The sequence below is a fragment of the Bactrocera oleae genome, unplaced genomic scaffold (assembly GCF_042242935.1).
Source record: "Bactrocera oleae isolate idBacOlea1 unplaced genomic scaffold, idBacOlea1 ctg00000009.1, whole genome shotgun sequence".
NCBI classification, from domain to species: domain Eukaryota; kingdom Metazoa; phylum Arthropoda; class Insecta; order Diptera; family Tephritidae; genus Bactrocera; species Bactrocera oleae.
In genome coordinates, this window is record NW_027212752.1 from 1098491 (window position 1) to 1108102 (window position 9612).

General features: G+C 34.3%; 1 non-coding gene across 1 annotated transcript; it reads left to right on the forward strand.

Moving 5' to 3' along the window:
* Window positions 1-4392: 4392 nt before the first annotated feature.
* Window positions 4393-4571, forward strand: LOC138858501 (5.8S ribosomal RNA). The gene has a single exon (XR_011397600.1). It is a non-coding gene; the product is annotated as a 5.8S ribosomal RNA (ribosomal RNA).
* Window positions 4572-9612: the final 5041 nt, after the last annotated feature.

Here is a 9612-nt window from a genome sequence, read left to right on the forward strand (position 1 = left end):
ATGAAGTCATACAAGTTAAAAATTAAAAAAAAAAATCGATTGTAAAAATACTTTTGATGTTATTAGTTGTATTATGACCATGACGATATTTGAAAATGATATAAATTACCCACGTATATATGAGTTTTTAAATTTTAAATAGGTTAAAAGAATTTTTCCATATATTTTCGGGTTGGTAACGTCAACATGTCAGAGAACATTTATAACAAATTTGCACAAATTTGCTCAAATTGACATATACTGAAATAGTACTTATATGAAAATTTATTACTTCATAGACTTTATACATTTAGTACTTATATGAAAATTTTTTACTGCTAGGAAATGTATTATACTTTTATATATTTGAATTCCTTATGTTAGTTTATTAGTAAGAAGTTGTTTTTAAATACTTATATGTATGAATATTACTATACTTATATGTACTTGTATTTAGTACTTGTATGAAAATTTTCATACTTGAATGACTTTATTTACTTAGTATTTATATGGAAATATTTTTTACTTTATATGTATTTTTAAGTAAATATGAAAATGAAAGTTGATTTTGTGTGCCTTTTTATTCCTGGTTTTTATACAGTTAGTTTAAATAGAAATAGATTTTGTTTTATACAAAACTCTATATTCTGTACTAACATATTGTATATTATGAGCGTTTTTTATTCCTGGTTTTTATACAGTTAGTTTAAATAGAAATAGATTTTGTTTTATACAAAACTCTATATTCTGTACTAACATATTGTATATTATGAGCGTTTTTTATTCCTGGTTTTTATACAGTTAGTTTAAATAGAAATAGATTTTGTTTTATACAAAACTCTATATTCTGTACTAACATATTGTATATTATGAGCGTTTTTTATTCCTGGTTTTTATACAGTTAGTTTAAATAGAAATAGATTTTGTTTTATACAAAACTCTATATTCTGTACTAACATATTGTATATTATGAGCGTTTTTTATTCCTGGTTTCCTACAGTTAGTTTAAATAGAAATAGATTTTGTTTTATACAAAACTCTATATATTCTATGTGGCTAACATATTGTAGAAATAAAAATGGTTTATTCCTGGTTTTTATACAGTTAGTTTAAATAGAAATAGATTTTGTTTTATACAAAACTCTATATTCTGTACTAACATATTGTATAATATGAGCGTTCTTTATTCCTGGTTTCCTACAGTTAGTTTAAATAGAAATAGATTTTGTTTTATACAAAAAAATAAAATTCTATTATTCTATACTAACATATTGTAGAAATAAATATTAAACAATATTTTAGTTTTATTTGTGAGCTATTCTAATATTTACTCATAAAATATATGTGTAAAAGGATGGTTTTTAAATAAAATAAAATATTAATGTGTTGCACCCGAAAATACTTTATATCATATATTTATTATTGAAATAAATATAATAGAATTTGAAATTATTAATTTCAAATCAAGAAAAAAATGTATATACTCTTAAAAAAAGGTATATATATTACTATATGCATTGAAATAAAGTAAAATGTACAGAATGATATTATTTGAAAATTTTGCCAATATAAGAAGAAATATCGTTCTTACATAATTAAATAATAATATGTATAGAGAACGAAAATTCTTTTCACGATACCAAAACAAAAATTAAAAAAATCCATTACAAAATCACACAATAGAAATGAAATATAATGAAAAAAAAATCAATTCAAAGGAATATAATATAGAAAGAAACATAGAAAAATTGTTGTGTATATTGTAAATGTTTTTATGTTTTATGTTTTGTGTATTTGTGTATAATTTTCAAATAAGAAAATATCATTTTAAACTTTTATATAATATAAAAAATATTATATAAAAAAGAAATATATATTATTCTGGTTGATCCTGCCAGTAGTTATATGCTTGTCTCAAAGATTAAGCCATGCATGTCTAAGTACAAACAAATTAAAAGTGAAACCGCAAAAGGCTCATTATATCAGTTATGGTTCCATAGATCGTTAACAGTTACTTGGATAACTGTGGTAATTCTAGAGCTAATACATGCAAAATAAACACGGACCTTTTGGAACGTGTGCTTTTATTAGGCTAAAACCAAGCGATTATTCGATCGTTATAATGGTTGAACTCTAGATAACTTGCAGATCGTATGGTCTCGTACCGACGACAGATCTTTCAAATGTCTGCCCTATCAACTTTTGATGGTAGTATCTAGGACTACCATGGTTGCAACGGGTAACGGGGAATCAGGGTTCGATTCCGGAGAGGGAGCCTGAGAAACGGCCACCACATCTAAGGAAGGCAGCAGGCGCGTAAATTACCCACTCCCAGTTCGGGGAGGTAGTGACGAAAAATAACAATACAGGACTCATATCCGAGGCCCTGTAATTGGAATGAGTACACTTTAAATCCTTTAACAAGGACCTATTGAGGGGCAAGTCTGGTGCCAGCAGCCGCGGTAATTCCAGCTCCAATAGCGTATATTAAAGTTGTTGCGGTTAAAACGTTCGTAGTTGAATTTGTGCTTCATACGGGTAGTACAACTATAATTGTGGTATGTACATTACCTTATGTATGTATTACCGGTGGAGTTCTTATATATAATTAATACAATGTATTTTTTATATATTCCTCCTATTTAAACCTGCTTCAGTGCTCTTCATCGAGTGTTGTTGTGGGCCGGTACAATTACTTTGAACAAATTAGAGTGCTTAAAGCAGGCTCCAAATGCCTGAATATTTTGTGCATGGAATAATGAAATAAGACCTCTGTTCTACTTTTATTGGTTTTTAGATCAAGAGGTAATGATTAATAGAAGCAGTTTGGGGGCATTAGTATTACGACGCGAGAGGTGAAATTCTTGGACCGTCGTAAGACTAACTTAAGCGAAAGCATTTGCCAAAGATGTTTTCATTAATCAAGAACGAAAGTTAGAGGTTCGAAGGCGATCAGATACCGCCCTAGTTCTAACCATAAACGATGCCAGCTAGCAATTGGGTGTAGCTACTACTATGGCTCTCTCAGTCGCTTCCCGGGAAACCAAAGCTTTTGGGCTTTTTTTTTTGACTCAACACGGGAAAACTTACCAGGTCCGAACATAAGCGTGTAAGACAGATTGATAGCTCTTTCTCGAATCTATGGGTGGTGGTGCATGGCCGTTCTTAGTTCGTGGAGTGATTTGTCTGGTTAATTCCGATAACGAACGAGACTCAAATATATTAAATAGATGCTTTCAGGATTATGGTGTTGAAGCTTATATAGCCTTCATTCATGCGTTCATCTTGAATGTACAAGTGTTTGAATGCGTTTATATAAGTGGAGTCGTACCTGTTGGTTTGTCCCATTATAAGGACACTAGCTTCTTAAATGGACAAATTGCGTCTAGCAGTAACGAGATTGGGCAAAAACAGGTCTGTGATGCCCTTAGATGTCCTGGGCTGCACGCGCGCTACAATGAAAGTATCAACGTGTATTTCCTAGACCGAGAGGTCCGGTTAAACCGCTGAACCACTTTCATGCTTGGGATTGTGAACTGAAACTGTTCACATGAACTTGGAATTCCCAGTAAGTGTGAGTCATTAACTCGCATTGATTACGTCCCTGCCCTTTGTACACACCGCCCGTCGCTACTACCGATTGAATTATTTAGTGAGGTCTCCGGACGTGATCACTGTGACGCCTTGTGTTTCACGGTTGTTTCGCAAAAGTTGACCGAACTTGATTATTTAGAGGAAGTAAAAGTCGTAACAAGGTTTCCGTAGGTGAACCTGCGGAAGGATCATTATTGTGTTCCTATCCGAAAAGAAAAAAAAAATAATTATATAAAAACAAAATAAAAAAAAAGAATAAAAAAGAAAAAAAAGTTTTCTTTTTGTTCTTTTCATTCAAAATGTTTTGAATTATACAATGTTTTGAATGTTTTTCTGTTTTTTTTTTTTTTTTAACTCCTTGTAATGCATTATGACAATATATATTATATTGTGAACTTCGCATACATTGTATTTGAACGCAATAAAATAACCTTTAAACATATAGCTGTACTTATTATTTATATAGAAAATAATATTTAATTATGATATTTATATAAAATATTATAAATGATAAGTTAACTTGTTCACATTAACGTGTGTAATACCTTTTTTTTATGGTATTTTCTATTTGTGATTAAAAACATGTTGAAAAATTAAAAAAAGAAAACGCACAAATAGAGAAGAAAATAATATATAAAAGGTATTACTTTTTTTGTTGACCTAAGACATGCGCAGCTGCAAATGTTTGGGTTTAAAATTACAATTTATTGAAAGATGTTTTAAACTTTTGTATTAAAAATTTATTATTGATTAATTATTAATACTTTCAATAAATTAAAATTCTTTGACTTTGAATTAAAAAAAATACAAAAAAATTATCACTCTAAGCGGTGGATCACTCGGCTCATGGGTCGATGAAGAACGCAGCAAACTGTGCGTCATCGTGTGAACTGCAGGACACATGAACATCGACATTTTGAACGCATATTGCGGTCCATGCTGTTATGTACTTTAATTAATTTTAAAGTGCTGCTTGGACTACATATGGTTGAGGGTTGTAAGACTATGCTAAATTAGTTGCTTATTCTTTTAGTCAATTAATAGAATTTAAGCATATGGGATATTATTGGATTGTATTTTTCAATCCATAATATTAATAGCATAAAAAGAAATATAGAAAATATATTCTTGAATACCTCATATTTGAACGAAAATTTATGATAAATGAGAATCTTAGTATTCCCATAAAAGAAAAAATTTTCAACATTATTTAAATTATATTAAATAATACATAAAAGGAATGTCTAGCATAAAATAAATTTTTATTCTAGAATTAATTCACTCTATTGTATTGAGAAAAATTTATAATAAAAAAAAATATATATGATATGTGGAGGAATAATGTTGTTAATTTTATTAATTATTATATTATGAATTTTAAAAAGGGATGAAAAGATTGAATAATATTTGAGTAATCAAGACATAAAAATATATTTCTTTAAAATAGCAAATAGCAAAAAAATTAAATAAAAATAAACAAATCAATCTAAAATATATTTTATACAACCATTATTACGCATAGAGGGTGCCAGGCCCGTATAACGTTAATGATTACTAGAAAGATATTTCCAAAGAGTCGTGTTGCTTGATAGTGCAGCACTAAGTGGGTGGTAAACTCCATCTAAAACTAAATATAACCATGAGACCGATAGTAAACAAGTACCGTGAGGGAAAGTTGAAAAGAACTCTGAATAGAGAGTTAAATAGTACGTGAAACTGCTTAGAGGTTAAGCCCGATGAACCTGAATATCCATTATGAAAAATTCATCATTATAACTGTAGTATTTAATTTTAAATATTATAGTAATAGTGTGCATTTTTTTCATATAAGGACATTGTAATCTATTAACATAATAAAATATTTATCAAAAGATCATTGGTTTTTAAGTTTATTCAAATTAATTTGCTTTTAGCTTATTAACATAGAATAATTACTGATGATTTGATAAAGTGTTTATAGATTTTATTATATATAATGCTAAAATTCTTTTGAATTTTACAATAATATTATTATCATTGATTTTAATATTAATTGTATGCATTTATATGATTAACAATGCGAAAGATTCAGGATACCTTTGGGACCCGTCTTGAAACACGGACCAAGGAGTCTAACATATGTGCAAGTCATTGGGTTATATTAAACCTAATGGCGAAATTAACTTAACTGTATTAATAATGGGATTAATTTTTAATGTATTACATTATTAATTCAATCCCGGGGCGTTCCATATAGTTATGTATAATGATAATTTATTATTATTTATACCTCTAACTGGAGCGTACCTTGAGCATATATGCTGTGACCCGAAAGATGGTGAACTATACTTGATCAGGTTGAAGTCAGGGGAAACCCTGATGGAAGACCGAAACAGTTCTGACGTGCAAATCGATTGTCAGAATTGAGTATAGGGGCGAAAGACCAATCGAACCATATAGTAGCTGGTTCCCTCCGAAGTTTCCCTCAGGATAGCTGGTGCATTTAAAAATTATGTAAAATAATCTTATCTGGTAAAGCGAATTATTAGAGGCCTTAGGATCGAAACGACCTTAACCTATTCTCAAACTTTAAATGGGTAAGAACCTCACCTTTCTTGATATGAAGGTTGAGGTTATGATATAATGTGCCCAGTGGGCCACTTTTGGTAAGCAGAACTGGCGCTGTGGGATGAACCAAACGTAATGTTACGGTGCCTAAAATAACAACTCATGCAGATACCACGAAAGGCGTTGGTTGCTTAAAACAGCAGGACGGTGGACATGGAAGTCGTAATCCGCTAAGGAGTGTGTAACAACTCACCTGCCGAAGCAACTAGCCCTTAAAATGGATGGCGCTTAAGTTGTATACCTATACATTACCGCTAAAGTACATGATTTATAATACAATTTCGGTTGGATTATAAATTTTGAAACTTTAGTGAGTAGGAGGGTACAATGGTGTGCTTAGAAGTGTTTGGCGTAAGCCTGCATGGAGCCGCTATTGGTACAGATCTTGGTGGTAGTAGCAAATAATCGAATGAGACCTTGGAGGACTGAAGTGGAGAAGGGTTTCGTGTGAACAGTGGTTGATCACGAGTTAGTCGGTCCTAAGTTCAAGGCGAAAGCCGAAAATTTTCAAGTTTTAATGAAATGAAATGAATGAATTTTTATTCCATAGTAATTAAACACTTGAATAATTTTGAACGAAAGGGAATACGGTTCCAATTCCGTAACCTGTTGAGTATCCGTTTGTTATTAAAAATGGGCCTTGTGCTCATCCTGGCAACAGGAACGACCATAAAGAAGCCGTCGAGAGGTATCGGAAGAGTTTTCTTTTCTGTTTTATAGTCGTACTACCATGGAAGTCTTTCGAAGAGAGATATGGTAGATGGACTAGAAGAGCATGACATTTACTGTTGTGTCGATATTTTCTCCTCGGACCTTGAAAATTTATGGTGGGGTTACGCAAACTTCTCAACAGGCCGTACCAATGTCCGCAGCTGGTCTCCAAGGTGAAGAGTCTCTAGTCGATAGAATAATGTAGGTAAGGGAAGTCGGCAAATTAGATCCGTAACTTCGGGATAAGGATTGGCTCTGAAGATTGAGATAGTCGGGCTTGATTGGGAAGCAATACCATGGTTTATGTACTCGTTCTGGGTAAATAGAGAATTTCGATTCTTGTTCCCCGGATAGTAGTTACGTAGCCAATTGTGGAACTTTCTTGCTAAAAAATTTCTAAAGGATTTATTATTCTATAGATACTTTTTAAATTATAACGATTACCAATTAACAATCAATTCAGAACTGGCACGGACTTGGGGAATCCGACTGTCTAATTAAAACAAAGCATTGTGATGGCCCTAACGGGTGTTGACACAATGTGATTTCTGCCCAGTGCTCTGAATGTCAAAGTGAAGAAATTGAAGTAAGCGCGGGTAAACGGCGGGAGTAACTATGACTCTCTTAAGGTAGCCAAATGCCTCGTCATCTAATTAGTGACGCGCATGAATGGGTTAACGAGATTCCCTCTGTCCCTATCTACTCTCATTCATTCGTAGGCATTCATAGCGAGCAGACGTGCTAGCGCATAATTTGAATTTTTAATTCGGTCGTGTGAGTATTTGTGAATTTTTCAGTGTAGAGTCGGTGTAGTGAGAGTGTATACGTGCATATGTGTTAGTAGTGTGAAGTGGTTTTTCGAAAACTCACACAAAATTGCCGTAGTGGGCTTTGCCATATATATATGTAAGTATATATATATGAATTTACGAGTTTTTGTTTGAGAAATTGTGAATTTATCGAGTAGCTTTTAAATAAAACAAGTGTTTTTCGTGTTATATGATTGTGTGTACGAGCACTCTAGCTTGCGTTAGTTTTTATTTGCATAAGTAGGCTTTGATATTTCATTGGAATTTCAACGCCTGCTAACTGCAAGTAGACTTTTAATTACAGCAGGTGTTTTTCTTGTATTCACGAGATTGTGTATACGAGCACTCTTGTTTATGTTAGTTATTTTTTCGCGTTAGTAGGCTTTGACTTTTTATTAGGATTTCAACGCCTGCTAACTGCAAGTAGATTATTAGTTACAGCAGGTGTTTTCAGTGTTCACGTAATTGTGTATACGAGCACTCTAGCTGGTATTAGTTTTTTATTAGGGATAGCAGGCTTTTGCTTTTCAACGCTTGCTTAGGGCATTTGTTTGGTTGTAGGTAGCAGGTAGATTTATTAAAAGTGGTTTTTGGGAAAAAATTTTTCTTTTTTTTGGAAATTTCGTGGCAGGCAATTACAACGCCTGCTTGTGGGTGAGTGTAGGGTTAGTTGAGTGTGTACTTTAATTTTTTTTTTTTTTTTTTTTTTTTTTTTTTTTTTCTGGATTAGATTTGTAGATTAGGTTTTGTAGGCGGGCCCGTCCGTAGTCTCAGTGACTGTGCCGTGGTGGTGTTTTTGGCTTGGGTGGCCTATTCAGGAGTGCTGTGTTGAGTGTCTGGTTTTCAGTTGCTGCTGTTTTCTAGGGGATTTCGCCAGTTTTGCTTCTAGGGTGTTAGTGGTTGTCCTAGTATTGGAGGCGCTGACTCCAGGGTGAATTAAGGTCATAGTGGTTGACTTTTAGCCCACGGTGCGATTGATACAACGTCACATCGGTCGATTCGCAACCGTTACGGGGACTTTGTTCTGTCCGGCGGTTAATTGAGTGACCTCTTCCACGCCTTTGGCTGGAGGTGTGAGTTGTGTCCCTGCGATAACGCTATAATCGACTGTTTGGGTGGTAACTGCTATTGAGCGGGTTTACGCGCGAGTTAGCTTCTTCAGTGCGTTCAATCGCACGTGCCTGGTTAGCGACTGTTTGATCTTTCCGGAACAGGGGCTTCTGCGCCAGTGTTTTTTACCGGCGGATCAGCCTGCCTGGTAGGGGATCTAGGTTGAAGATGCCTCCCCCACGGAGGAGGAAGGTTAAGTCCCTTGCTGAGAGCGATGGGTCTGTGCCTGCAAAAATGGTTGTAGGGGCGTCGTCCGGTGAGGATAGTGCAGTGTCATCTACTGATGGGTCACCGGTGCGCAGAAAGGTGAGGTTGAGGTCACCACCTTTGGCGAAATCGGGGGGCTTTGTGCGCTTCACTGACTCCAGTGAAAGCAGTAGTTCGTGTGAGACAGGGGATACTGCTGACACAGTTAAGAAGGGGGGTGACGCTAAGATGAGTGTCGATAAAGGTGGTGAGGTTAAGGCTGGAAAAGGTGTTGGGCGTGTTAATGAGGGTGGAAAGAAAATAGGTGTTAGTTCCAACATGGTGAATAAGAAGGATAGTAAGGGTGGCAACCGTGAATTAGCCAAGGGCGCTGTTGCTGGTTGTGGTAGTGCGGTAAGCCATGTTGGTGCTGTTAAGAGGATTACTGGGGAGCTAAGCGGGTTGGTCTTTGGAGACAAAAAGTTTGAGATGGAAACCGTGAAGGGGCTGATGGAGCTTGCTTCTAAATACGAAGCACTCCTAATGACGGTTATTACCGAGAATGCCCATCTTCGCGGGCAAGTTGATGCCCTTAGAGGAGGCTGTGGGGGACACT